Consider the following 15,000-nt stretch of genomic DNA (forward strand, 5'->3'; position numbering starts at 1 on the left):
TTTTTTAGAAATTCTCACAGAATATATATATATATATATATATATATATATATATATATATATATATATATATATATATATATATATATATATATATATATATATATATATATATATATATATATATATATATATATATATATATTATATATATATATATATATATATATATATATATATATATATATATATATATATATATATATATATATATATATATATATATATATATATATATATATATATACATATATATAAATGCAGTAATTTGTGTATATATTTAACAGTTTAAAACTGTTTAAAAAGTATAATGAAAAATACTTGTAATAATTGTAATTGCATTATTTTACAAAACTAATGACATTCAATTACTTTATCTGTAGTTACAACAAAAAGTATGAAGAACATTTACAACAAATTATTAGAAATTAGGAAGAAAATTTTCAGTTTGACTTTGAATATATTTCTTAGTTTCTTTCTTTGAATATATTTTTGGTTTCTTTTTTTTGAATATGTTTATTTATTTATTTTTTTTTGGTTTCTTTTCAGAACTAAGTGATTAATATAAAGTCAACAAATTATGAAACATAAAGAAACATTCTAAAAAGATATAAATATTAAAAAAATTTCTACTTTATCAAAGTTTTTTTTCAAACACACAATTAAAGCCTCTGTAGTGTAGTCTGGATGAATGCAATAAATTAAATAAATATAAAGAAAACTAGAGTTGTTTTCTTAGGAATTTTTTATCAACAAAAAATACCTAACACTCCAAGAATTGAATTAATTAATTGTGAATTGTTAAAATCTAGAAAAAATAAAACAACAATAAATTTACAACTACAAAAATAATAAGTAACACTAGCTTACTCACCACAGTTATTTACATTTACAGTTGCTGTTATGAGTAAGCTACCTACACACTACTATTTACATTCACGACATTTTGTTTGTTTAAACATCAGCTAATCCAGGTATTAGCTAATGATCCAAAATTGTGAAAAAATGGTATCAGTAGAAATCGGGAAAAAAATTCTGTTGGAGTCAAGAAAAAATCAGAGTTTCAATAATGTTTTGTTATAAAATAAAAATAAATAAATTGAAGTATATAAAATATTCAAATACTAAGAAATTTCTTAGTACTTGAATATTTTTTTATCCCAATTTCTATATATAGGTACAATTGATACCTGTTCGTGAAAGAACAGGAATTGATACCTGTTCTTTTACGAACTGGTATCAGTTCTTTCACAAACAGGTTATCTAATAAATAATTTGAATTCTAGTTCAAATTTTAAAATTTTTTAAACTGATCTGTGAAGGTCTTGATTTTTTTGGCTTTTTAGCTGTTGATTGATTTTGATTTAAAGCTTCTTGAATTTCAACAAAAAAGGATGTTGATTGTGATGGTTCTGCTTGTTTGCCTTGGGCGGGATCATCTAGCTTTAGTTGGAGACTATTTTCTTTTGTTGCAAATATTTGATCAAATAATTTTGCAGCAGAAACTTGAATAACTTTTTCGAAGCGTGAAAAAGTGTGTGATTTTTTTTTTCTTTAAAAATCAGATGCAAACATAACGCTTTTACAATTTTTGTATCTGGAGATTAACGCCTATGCAAATTTAGAACTGATGTCAGTTTCTACAATCTTCAATTTGCTAACTAACGTTTCCATAACAGTGTCACACTTCAAAATCGTTGTATTTTGTTTTTCCAAGAAAACTGCACCAGCAACAATGACTTCCAATAAATCAGACAGCGATTTCAGCAAATCCAAGTCAATTATCATCTCAAAACTCAGAACTTAATTATTATTCAAAGTTTTTCCGACTTTTTTTGATTCTCCATCAGTCTCTCCATCAGTTTCCATTTCTGCTTCGAAATCCGGTTCAGTTCCTTTGCAGTCCACAATCGTGACAATCTATGAAATAAATAAAAAACTAAAATGAATTGAATAATTTTGTAAGATATAGTGAAAAAAGACACAAATGAAATATAAAAGTTAGTGGTTGCAACTATTCAAAATATTTGATGATCAGAGCCATACCTTCGCAAGTGCAACCACACTGGGCGCCCGATATTTATGGGGCCCCAAATATTAAAAACACGTTTTTCTAACATGAAACTTTTTTATAAGAAACTAACACAAGAAGCCAAATCTTAAGAATCTTTACTACTAAATTACTTTTCGATTAGAAACTAATTTTATGAAGAGTTCGAGAAATATTTCCTTATTTTGCATGTGCAATTGAATGAAACTCCATTCAAATGAAAATGGAATTCGGCTCAAAATTTCACTTTGGAAAAGTTTTAATCTAAAAATCAATCAAATGAAAACTTCAATTTTGTTATAAAAATTAATTAAAAATTTAATTAATTTGATAACAATTTAATTTGAAAAATAATTTTTTTCAGATTTTTTTCAAATTTTTTTTTTTGTGTTAATTCACCTCCCTAAGGCCCAAAAGGCTATTACAGATGAGGAGGCTACTATGGTTTCATATTTTCAAAATTTAATTGTTGCTCTCAACTCTATAACTCTGAAACACGAACCTTGACAAACAAAGCTGCTGCGCTGAGAAACAAGTTGAGCGCGGTACTACCAGGGACGTGTTGGAGGTCGAACTCGGAACTTCTCGCTTATGAAGTGAGCGCTCTACCACTTCACCACTACCACATGATATATTTCTAATATACCTAATAGTTCTATTGTTTTATTGTTTCAAATTGTTAGTTTTTATTTATTTTTTAAACAGTTTTGTTAAGATTTTTAAACTCGCTTGTTGTTTAATTTAAATTTACATACAACATTTAATTACCTCAAATGTTGAAAAGATGTTATGAAACTGGCGCACAAAAAAGAGCAAAACAGATCTGGAAAGTAGCAAAATTAAATAGCCTTGCTGGATCATTAGATAAATTTTTTGAATTAGGCAAAAGTTTGTCAGTTTTGAAAACTACTTAAATCAAAATATCCAATTTAAATGGTAAATCTTAATTTGAAAACGATAATGTTGAAGAAAATATGAATGAACCACAACTTCAAAACATTGATAACCAGAACAAGAATGTAAATGGTGAATCAAGATCCAATAAAGTCAATATTGAGGATATTATATCTAACAAGACTTCAGAAATTAGTGGTAATTTACAAACGGAGAGTGTCACTTAACCAAAATGCAATTATGATATATTAGATCCTACAACATAGCCTGTTGAAATCAACAACAAATAATGGATGTTTTTGGAATAGCAATCACCAAAAAGTATTATAAAGATATCTATTATAAAAGAAATTCTCAAGGAAGATGTTTCAGTGACACTTTTTTTACCAGCAAATAAAAAATGGTGAAAAAAATTAAGAAATTAGCTTTTATATTTTAACTTGGCAGGAAAAAGTTTATAATTCTGTTGTTGTTTGTTTTCATCAAAAAAGATAAGCTTAACTTCAAGTGGATTTTCTGATTATGCCCATACAGGAATACGGTTTTCTGAACATGATTCTTCAAAGAAACATCTTGAATCACCATATAAATGGTGAATTCTAGAAGTTAACATTAAACACAGAACAGGAATAGATCAACTTTATAAAGATGTGTTTAGTTAAGGAAAACGCAGATGGCGAACGCAGATGGCGAGTAATTTTGAAATGTATTGTAAAAGTGATATTGTTTTTAAGTGAATGAAATTTAGCTTTTAGGGGTAGCAATGAAAAACTCTTTAAACCAAATAATGGTAAATTTTTTATTAGTATTTGAATTACTTGCTGGTTTTGTTCCAGAACTCAAAATGAATTTAAAATCAATCATTGATACAGAAAAAAGAGTTACATATTTTTCTGTGAAAAGTCAAATTGAAATTATCTTACAACTAGCTTCTAGAGTTTTACATACAATAGTAAGTAATATTAAATCATCAAAATACTTGTCTGTATTGATAGATTCTACACCAGATTTTTGCAAAATAGACCAGTTGTTCAACATAGTTTCTTAAAATTTTTTTGTAAATATAAAGTTGTTTGTAAATATAATGTCATCAACTGGAGAAAATTAACATTCATATTGAGGAATTAGAAATATTTGGAATCGTATGACAACACAAGCAATATGAAAGAAGAATATGAGGGAGTGAAAAGTTGAATTTTAGAAGTCAACAACAAAGCATGGTATACATTGTGTAGTGGACATAACATCAATTTAGTTATAAATGACAGTGTTAAAAACACTATTAAAAGTCAGGATTATTTAACTACATTAAATAATTTATATAAAATTTTTGCTGCATCAACAAAGCGATAGGCTATTTATGTATAATATTCAAAAATTATTCTGAAGGCGCCAAGTAATACTCAATGGGGATATTACTTTAAAAGTATAAAAGCCGTGAAATACCAGAAAAGAAAAAATAAAAGAAATTTGTGCTAGGTAAGAACAAAATAGTCAACCAGATTGTAAAACTCATTTACTCATGTAAAACTGCATTTACTCATGTAAAACTGCATTTACTCATGTAAAACTGCATTTTTAATAAAACAAATAAAATCTTATGAATTTGTCATGCTCAAAACAATTTGGTATCACTTGTTATCAAAGCTTCACATTTTCAGCAAATTGCTTCAGCGAAAAAATATGGCAATTAATATTGTATTACAACATACAAAGGCTATGCTATTATCTCTTGATGATTTCATAAACAATTTTGAACAGATTATAAAAGAAGCACAAGAAGCATCGGTAGATATAGATGTTATAGCACAGTTCACTAAACGGTCTTCTTGTGATACTCAAATATCAAGTAGAAACAAAGGCTGCCTTGATAAATCACCAGAACCTAGCTTAGTCAAAACGGAGTATGTAATCTCAAGAGATTGGCATGCTATTGTTATTATACAGACCATAAAAATAAAGCAAATGAGAAATATTACAATATTGATATACCGAATGAAGAAATTGAACCAATAGGCGATGATTGATCCAATTGAATGCTGTGATGGTATTGATATACATGATCTTGTTTCTGAAATTGATGATGAATATAACCATTTAACTCAAATGGCTGAAGATAAGTTTAAAGAATCTTATATTAATAAACTAATTGATAAAGTAAAAAATTCATTGCAAGAGCAATTTGAATCGTTTAATTTTTTAAATCAAATTTTTGGTTTTCTTTTTGATAATAAAAAGCTAAAAACTATTAATACAAATGAATTCAATACTAATTGTTCAAATCTGGTCAAACAATTAGAAAATGATGTTGAAGAGGAGGAATTCAAAAAAAGAACTTTCTATTTTAAGATATATTTTAGAAGATAATTATGCTATTATAGAGAATTTGGAATTCATTTTAGAAAGGAATTTAGAAGAATTATATCCAAATGTATATATCGTGTATATCGAATAATTTTAACAATACCCACTACTGTTGCTTATTGTGAACAATCATTTTCAAAACTAATTCAAACTAATTCAAAATTAATTGCAAATTATCTGCGTTCTACAATGTCACAGGAAAGACTCTCAGGATTTACAATACTGTTGATATAAAATGCAACCGCAAAAGGGAAAATTGATTTTTTAATTTCTTTGTATAACTTTTTTTGAGAAATAAAAGGGCCCTAAAAAGTTACAGCATGGGGCCCCAAAAAGCTACAGCACAGCTCTGTTCATGATTGCTAAATTTTTTTTGGACTAGTGCAATTCACAATAATTATAAAGATGCATTAGTATCTTTTATATAAGTGTTTTCTTTTTTAATATTGTAATGCACTGTTTATTTTCTTTTCTAGTTTTATTTGATGATTATTTGTATAAATAAAATATTAAAGTTTAATTTGAGAAGTTTTGTATTATATTTTCTAGATCAATAGATGTATATTTTTTTATTGAATACTGACTATTGAATTTTAAAATAATAACAGAGTTAACAAATTTAAAAAAACTGAAAAAATAAGGACCAAAAGTATTTCCAGATTATTAAGGGTTGAATTTGTAATAATTTAACCCTTTTTCTCACAAGTAGTCTAATTTGATCTATCAATTCCGGTCAGCTCAAAGTATTTTTAATTCAGTTCAGCTCAAAGTATTTTTAATTCAGGTCAGCTCAAAGTATTTTTCAGCAATTTTTAATTCAGCTCAGCTCAAAGGTATTTTTTAGCCATTTTGTACTGCTTAGTTCATGTGGATGCAAGATTTTTAACCAAGACAAAATCTAGAGGAATTATCTGTTTAAGATAAATAAAAACTCATTATTCCTGGAATTAGGAAAAAAAAAAAAGAAGTCACAGAAAAACCAAAGAATAGAATAAAATAGGATTTTTCCAGATTCGACAGGTTTCTGACCTCTATAAATCTCTTATCTATCTTTGTATGATTTCACTTTATGTATTTTTTTTTAAGGTTACTGCAAATACAGTCAAGAATTATGGTGTACTGCAATTTCGAGAGTAATGTTATCAAGCAAAAAATATGGAGTTGTTCAAACTGATTTTTTTTTCTTTAAACATCATCACTTCCAACAAGGCAGCAAGCAACCACTATTAGAGTTGGAAATTACTGGAAGAGAAAAGATGAAATTTATAAAGCAAGATAACGATTAACAGACAACTTAAAAGATTGCAAATTATATGAATCAAGAAAACTAGATAAAGGGAGCAAGTTTCAAAGAACTGATGTCAAGGAAAAAAACTAGGCAAATAAGAATTTTTGGAGTACTTAGGAACAGTCGCAGTAAAAGAATGAGACTTAATTGAATAACGAGTAACATGAGAATAGATTTTAGTAGATGGCATAAAAAGCGCTAGCTCTTTTGAGCAGAGCCCATTATAGTATTTATAGAGAAGAGAAAAAGAGAAGCAACATTACGGCAATATGATAATAGTTGGAGATTGGCTGCTACTTCCAACTATGTTTACAATGCATTTTCGCACCTTGTTTAAAAGAGACCGGCATCCTTGGAAGATCTGTCCCAGATATGGCAACAGTATTCTATACAAGGACAGATTTGAGGTTTAAAGAGATTAAAAATAGTAACGTTGAGAGAATTTAACAAAACTTGTTATGCTCTCTTAAATTTTTAAAATTAAATGTAAAAATTTGTTAAATTTGTTAAATTAAAAGGTCAAAATATAAATTTTGTTAAATTGGTTGCTTAGAACGCACATTATTATTTATTAAGTAATATAAATTAGTATAAGACAAAGAAGCATATCTGTAGATGAGAATTATAAGGCCCCTATTTTCATGGTTAAAATAACTTAATTTTCTGTTTTTATTTATATTCTTTTTGTGTTTAAAATTATATAATTTTAGTATATTAATCTTATTATTATTGTTATTTATATAATATTTAAAATGTATTTGATAATATATATATTAATAATATTATTTAATAAAGTTGGAATTAATAATCAATTTTTTATAGCATTGGCTTCTTATCAAAACAACAATAAATGGTAGTATCATTAGTGGAATTACAGATTTGCCCTTTTTATAGATATTGTTACTTTTTATAGATTTTAAGATTCTACAGAAGTCATGAGAGCCTAATTTTTGAGATGGAATAAGAGGTTGTGTGACTTAAGAATAGCGGGTTTTGGCATTAAATAAAACCTTTTTAAAAATGGTTTCTTGCAATAGTAAACAGGCGTCTGTTTTCTGGAGAATTCTTTTGCTGATAAATATGGAAGTAATGGTTATGAATGGAAATCGCAGCAGCACAATGAGAGGAAAACCATGGAGAAGAGTGAGACTTGACTTGGGGTTGTCAAAAGGTAATAAATATTCCATGCCAACCTAAATCTAAGAAGTTATGTAAGAAGCAGATTTGTCAACAGGAAGACAAAAGATTTTTGCTTAAGGGCTATCAGGAAGAAAATCACCGAAAGAGTCCTTTAAGTCCACTTAAAACTACCTTTAAGATTTAGTCAGCTTTAAGGTAGTTGTAAGAGTAACAAGGATAGTTGTATTCTGATCATTTAAAAGAGCGAGATAATAGTTTTAGAGAGATCAAACGGTGACCAGAAGCACCAAAGGGTGAATGTGGAAAAACTGAGCACTGGCTAGGAACAGAAACAAGATATAAATTGAGTAGAGAAGGTAAATGATTTGGATTGTCTAGAAAGCGAGTTGGAAAGTTGACTATTTGTGTTAGAGATTGAAAAAGGCAAAGTTGTGGTCCTTAACACCTGCAGAGTCACTGACACTAGAGCCAAACTGATGAGCAATGTTGTTAATGTTGATGAGCAAGTCACCAACATTAAAGATACTTGCTGAAGGATAAAGAGAAAGGGCTTGGTCAATTTGATCAGAAATAACATCAAAAAAAGTGCAGTCTTGAGATGAAGGAGAGCAAAGAAAAAGGCAGTAGAGTGAAGCCATGCTAAATGAAAACACATAAAAGAATAATCTGTGGATTCAAACCTAGTTTAGCGTCAAATGGGTGAATTTTTACGAATGTAAATGCCCAGGCCAAGTATCTGGCTATTGGAGTCTTCACAAATTATAGGAAGATAACCATTAAAACTAAGATTACAAGATAAGACAGCTGAACCCAAATTAGTCTCACAAAGAGCGAGGAGGTGTGGTGAACTTTGCAAGGGATAAGATTCAACAGCCATAACAAAGGGCTATAAATGTATCCTCGACAATCCACACCAAAAGTAGGAGCAGGGACACCATCCATGCGCAACATGGTACTTTTAGTACTCTGATATTTTACAGTTGTTGATGGATTCAGCCTCTCTGAGAGGCTCTATTGAGTTCGGGAAATCTGACTACCAGCTGGCCTCAGAACCATATAACTGAGTTTTAGAGCTGTACCCTAATTAGCAATTAGGGTAAAACTATAAAACTCAGTTTAGAGCTGTATAAAATGAGTTGCCTAGTCATAAAAACAGAGACCCAAACAAGACCCATGCATTTTTTATCAATATGCTCCCATAAATGTTTGGATTTATGTCTAGGCTTACTAAAATGTCTATATAAAAACTTGATTTTTTCTTTACTTTGTTGGTTATTAAAAAGAAAACCTCATTGGTTCTCTCCATGGCACTTTTTTTTTTTTTCTAATGTACTAGAATTATAATTTTATTAATAGTTCTATATCTCATTTATTGCTTTAGTTTGTTCGATTGGATAAATAGGACCAGAATCATTTCAATAAGAAACATTACAATATCCCTAAATCATTATGTTTCCATCATGCTTAACAGTTGACACTCCCAACTGTTAATGTTCCAACTGGCCAATTTAAATCAAAATACCATTATGATGCCTTACATACTTAATTGTATCAGAACCAAGTTTCATAAATTTAGATTTACTTCTCATGGTTGTAGACAACTTATTTAAACTAGGAGGAGGAAGGGGGGGGGGCTATGAAGAGCAGGGACACAAGTGTCTCTTAAATATAAAACTTTTCAAAATTCTGTAGTAATACCTATCTCTAATATATAGAGCGATATAACATTTTAAGGGCTCCATAAATTTATTTCAAGGTGTCAAATACCCTGTATTCATAGCTGTATTGCTCACATTATAACTGATTTCAAGTAAAAAAAAGTTATAAGCTTTAAACAACTGGAGATTCAAACAATTATATGAGAAATCTGTGTATTTACGACCCCATGCATGGGTATGTTGTACATGGGATGTAAAGTAAAATCTAGATTTCAAATATAATATTTTCAAATGGAAAGTTAATAAAAATAAAAAATGGTAAACAAAGATTAGTTTTAAAAAACAAGTTTTATATAGCATGAGATCTTTATAAAACATTATACCAAACTCAAGATTGCCAGAGTAACAGTAGATGCAACAAGAAGCCAACAGAAGAAGAGGTAGTAGCAGTAGTGAAAGGATCAGCAAGAGATAAAATTACTGTCAAAACCACTAGAAATAAAGTAGTATCTAATAAAAATGCAGTAGTAATGATAGCTGCAAGGCTAGCAAAAGATGCATTTCTAACAGTAGAGGCAGTGCTAAGAGATGCTGATGAGACAACAGTTCTTGCATAGAAAAAAGTAATGGTGCAGTTTGTATCTTCCCTTTCCGATCTTTTCTTTTGTTGTTTAAGACCCTTCTCTTCCGCTTTAGACAATTTCCATTTTAAAGACAAATCACTAAAGTAGATCATCAAAAACATTGTTACTACAAAAACATAACTACAATCATGACAAACCTTGTTTTAATCGAGTTTTAATCTTGTTTTAATCTAGTTTTAATCTTGTTTTAATCTAGTTTTAATCTTGTTTTAATCTAGTCTGAAATTAAGAAATGCATTAATAATATATAACTTGCTTTAAATAATGCAAATACAATTCTTGAAAGGTTTTTTTAAGCTTAAAAGTGACTCGAAATAAAATACAATGCAAAGAAACATAAAAGTAAAATACAAATTAATTAAAAAAAAAAATCTTACTTAAACAAAAGTTCAATGACTTCTATGCAACAAATTCTATTTTTTTAAAGAGATAGTGTAGAATTTGTGCGTTAACAATTATTTGCAGCATTTTTATTTTTATTGTTAGAATAATTGCAAAACATTTTTCTTTACATATTTTAAAAACAAATTTTTTAAAAATATTTTCAAATTGTTTATAAATAAATTTGTTAAGAGGCGCGACAAAGACAAAAAGTGTGTGTGTGTGGGAGGGAAGGGGGTTGTAGCACCCGCAAGCAAAGCCTATTCAGTCAGGTATAATTTCATATATCTCGTTGTAATTTTATCGCAAAGCATTCTGGGATGTCCTGCAGGACCTTAGAATTTTATAATATTAAGTAGCGAATAGTTCTTTTTATATGTACCTAAAAGAATTTTGATCTTAGTTGTAACAATGCTATCATTTTGTGCTGCTATAAACTGTGGAAATATGAGTGGAAAAAACTGTAAAGATATATATATATATTTTTTTTTTCCTAAAGGCAAAAAAAAAGCAAGCTAATTCACATAATATATATATATAATACCTTCTTTCATAAAAAGTTTATACAATTATTATTGTAGCATTTTAAAACATATTCTTTTTAGATGTAAACATAGATCAACTCTCATAGGAAAGGTTTAGACAAAAAAGATTTTGTATTTTTAAACAAAAACTTTTATTTCTGCAGTAATCATTTTTTAAAAACAATGTATTATTCTACAAATAATGGTCGAAAACGTTTGTTGCAATTGGCAATTCCTACTATTTTTAACATTCCAAATCTTCCTCCACTTCTTGGTTGCGAAAGGAAACCACCAGTTGAAAGGCTTTCCAGCGAAAAAGCAAGTTGTTTGTTTATCTGTTAATCCAGATGGTAATTTAAAGAACAAAATGTCTATTATTAAAATATATTTTAACAAACTTTAAAGGTTACTATTAACATTGCAAGTCAAAAAATCTTGATTATGTAAACAAGTTCGACATTTAAAATCCAAACAAAAAATTTTAATAATCTGTGATGGGTCTATAAAACATATTTTAAATTTATCCAGGAAATACTTAACTCCTATACAAGTTAGTTTTTTTAAAGTCAATTAGAAATGAGTAAACGAGTCAATAAAAGAAAACACTGGGCAGTTTATGACAAAGTTTTGGCTTTGCGAATTCTGTTTCATAGTCCTCAAATTTTTAATGTCTTGCAAACAATATTCTGTTTACCAAGTCAAACCTGTTTATTATGATTTTTGTCTCGTGTATTTTCAGATCTCCAAAAAAGGTTTTCTCCTCAATTGTTTTCTTTATTAAAGTTACATGCTGATGCAATGAATCCGCTTGATCGTAATGTCAGTCTTGTTATGGATGAGATGTCATTAAAGCAGAATTTAGAGTATGATAGAAATTCTGACAGGGTTTACGGTATGAAAAATGGAAAACTTTTATATCAGGCTCTTGTAATTAAGGTTAGGGGCTTGGCAAATAAATGGGAACAACCAATAGCTTATTTTTATAATAATTCTGCAGTATCAACAGCTGACTTTGCTACATGAAACCATTTCTAAGATTCAAAAAATTGGTTTATACATTATATGTGTAGCTTGTGATCAAGGATCTACTAATATAGCTGCATATTAATGATCTACTAATATAGCTGATTAATAATTGTTTTTTGGCAACACATCCTGTCTTTGTACAATTTAAACAAAATAAACTCAGTGTGTCTTGCACCAAAACTAACAAATAGACACTTAGACCCCAAACTAACAGATTGACACTTGGTCCTCTTTTATATATAAAGGTCAAACTTGTCACTCATGTTTTTAGTTATCAGGTTGCTTCTGCATTAAATTGTTGTAGAGAGTTTGTTTGTACTTTTTGCTTTAATCAGGGCTGAAATCCATTATTCAAAGTGAAGGTGGTTGAAATGACCATCCAAATGTTAGAAAATTTTGAGCTGCCTATAGAAATGCTTTTTTACTTTTATATGTAGAAAAAAGTAAATCCAAAAGCAACTAAAGGACTCAAGTTTTGAAACAGCTTTCAATCTAAATGATTTTATGAAGTGTTGTAATCAAACAACCACTAATTGTGGAATTTATTAAATAAAAAATAACATACCTAAAGGTATATTTAATTTTTGTCCAGGATCATTTTATATGTTTACTGGAAAAATTTTAATGCAACCAAAGGAACAAGCCCTTTTACACATGACTGGATGACTTATTCAAAAAATTAAGTTGTATCATAGATGTGCAGATATACTCTTTCTTAGTTCAGTTGACAATCCATCAGCATTTATGTCACTAGTTTGTGAAATAGAAACAACTTTTATGAAATTTATTAGTAAATATCTTGAAAGAAATGGACTGGCCTTGTCATTTTCAAATGTCAATTTCAGTTTTTGCACAATCAACATGAAGAACATGCCCTTTATTTGGAAAAAAGCATTGTTCTGTTTTTTGTTATTACAAGAACTTTTTATTTCATAAAGTTTTTAAACAGAGACATAAACCAGCACAATAAGTTAAATGCAAAATAAATTGTATGTATTCTTCATAAGGGGCCATCTGTATATTACGTACACACCAAGGGGGAGGTGGGATGCCCCAAGTTGAGTAATTTACATACAAATGCGTATGGGTAGGGGGTAGGGGAGGGTCCAACAAATGTATGTATCTAAACGCAAAAAATTGGTGGCAATTCACGTTCACTTGCCAATTAAAAATGTTCACTTTTGCCCAATAAAAAGTGAATGCCGCACACATTCATGGTCTGTTAAGGTTATAAAGGTTGAACAGCGCAAAAAAAAAGTGATCACATTTGCATGCGTGAATGGAATTGGGGGAGGGGGTTAGACCACCAAGCATATAAAACTTAAATGGGGGGAGCACAGTTGGGCAAACAGTGGACATTGTTTAAAAATCAATGTTACCAAAATAAATTTAAGTTAGTTGTTATTGAAAGTCAAATAAATTTCCAGTTCAAAAAAAAAAAATTAATTTAAAAGCATAAATTGTTCAGGAAATAAACAAATTTGATTAATGTAAATTTGTTGCAAAAAATATGTAAAAGGTATAAATGATACATAAAAGTAATTTTTGGCGTTATATAAGAAAAAATGTCACTATATAAGCAGTGCTAATGTGATAATTATATGTAGAAACAATCTTAGACTGCAGTTTATGGAAATGTGAATGTTAACATCATAGATTATAGCACAAAATTTTTTTTACAAGTTATATCTAATGAAACAACTAAAATTTAGCAATATTTTAGTGTTTTTTAACTAATTTTTTATCAGAAAAAATAATTTATCTCAAAAAGTGCTAAGTTGGCACTAGTAAACCCATATATTTTAAAACTCCTATAACAAAGAGGAATAAGATGCTTTTTAATTAAATTGTGCCAACTTAGCAGTTTTTAAAAAAAATGTAAAAGAATGACCCTACCCCTTTAGTTAAACTTTTTGTAAAATATATTAAAAAATATTAATGTAAATAGTTTTACATTATTTTGTACATATTTTCATAAGGGGAAGATGTGTTCAGTAAAAGTGTATTTCTAGAAATTAAAAAAAGGATTAAGTCCAATTTTTGACCAACACCTCCACACCCCCCTCCCCTAGCTCTCTTTTCTATTGAACTTTTTTTTTTGACTAAATTTAATCTAGTTAGTACCACCATTAATTTAAAAAAAATACTGCAGCATTGAAATCTGTTTTAAAATGAACAAATTGCAAGAGTTAAAATTAAAACTGAAGGCTTTGTGGTGTATATATGTTGTGGTGTATATATGTTGTGGTGTATATATGTTGTGGTGTATATATGTTGTGGTGTATATATGTTGTGGTGTATATATATTGTGGTGTATATAGTAATAATATGATATTTTTGCTTTTCACGAGAACTTGTTTATATTTTGAATTACATTATTTTAAGTTTAAATCATTTTGTTTAAATAGTTATTAGACAATGAATCAACAAAAATATTTATATTTTTAGTTTAATAACAATGAAGCTCACTGAATTTGTATTATTTGAAATTTTCATTGCTGAGGAAAATAAACAATCAAAAACTATTTCTGCAAACATAATAGGTTGTATAATAGTAATTGCTAAGGCAATTGGCTCTGATAAATTGACATTTGCACAAAAAACAATAGTTCAGAATAGCTAACAAAGATCTGCATCTGAAGAAAAACCAACTTAAAAAAATGGGCCATGCTGGCTTTTTTCAAGGTAAAGGAAACCTTGCTTGAAGGGTATGTTAAAGAATAACTCTTTCAATAAGTTTCCAATAGTAACAATGTCAATTTAAACAGTTTGTGCTTGTGTTGTTGGAGGTGCATATTGTGATCATGTGCACATGCTCAAAAAATCAGTGTTTGAATATTGAAAGAGTTGAAAATGTTTTTGTAATCAATCATGACAATATAACTATAAATGAAATATTTAACCAACTTGAACAAGCTGGTGTTTTTGATTGGTCTGAGTCCCCTCTCAGTGCTTTAAATAGCTTTCTGAAGCAAGCAGAGTCTTCATTACAAACAGAGATATTAAAAAACAGGTATAAAATGGGTCTACC

General features: G+C 28.5%; 1 protein-coding gene across 2 annotated transcripts in view; it reads left to right on the top strand.

Moving 5' to 3' along the window:
* Positions 1–15,000, top strand: part of LOC101240327 (uncharacterized) — a 63,551-nt gene that overhangs the window by 45,312 nt on the left and 3,239 nt on the right. The gene's annotated exons all lie outside the window — the stretch shown is intronic.

The sequence above is a fragment of the Hydra vulgaris genome, chromosome 04 (assembly GCF_038396675.1).
Source record: "Hydra vulgaris chromosome 04, alternate assembly HydraT2T_AEP".
In the NCBI taxonomy this organism is placed as follows: Eukaryota; Metazoa; Cnidaria; class Hydrozoa; order Anthoathecata; family Hydridae; genus Hydra; species Hydra vulgaris.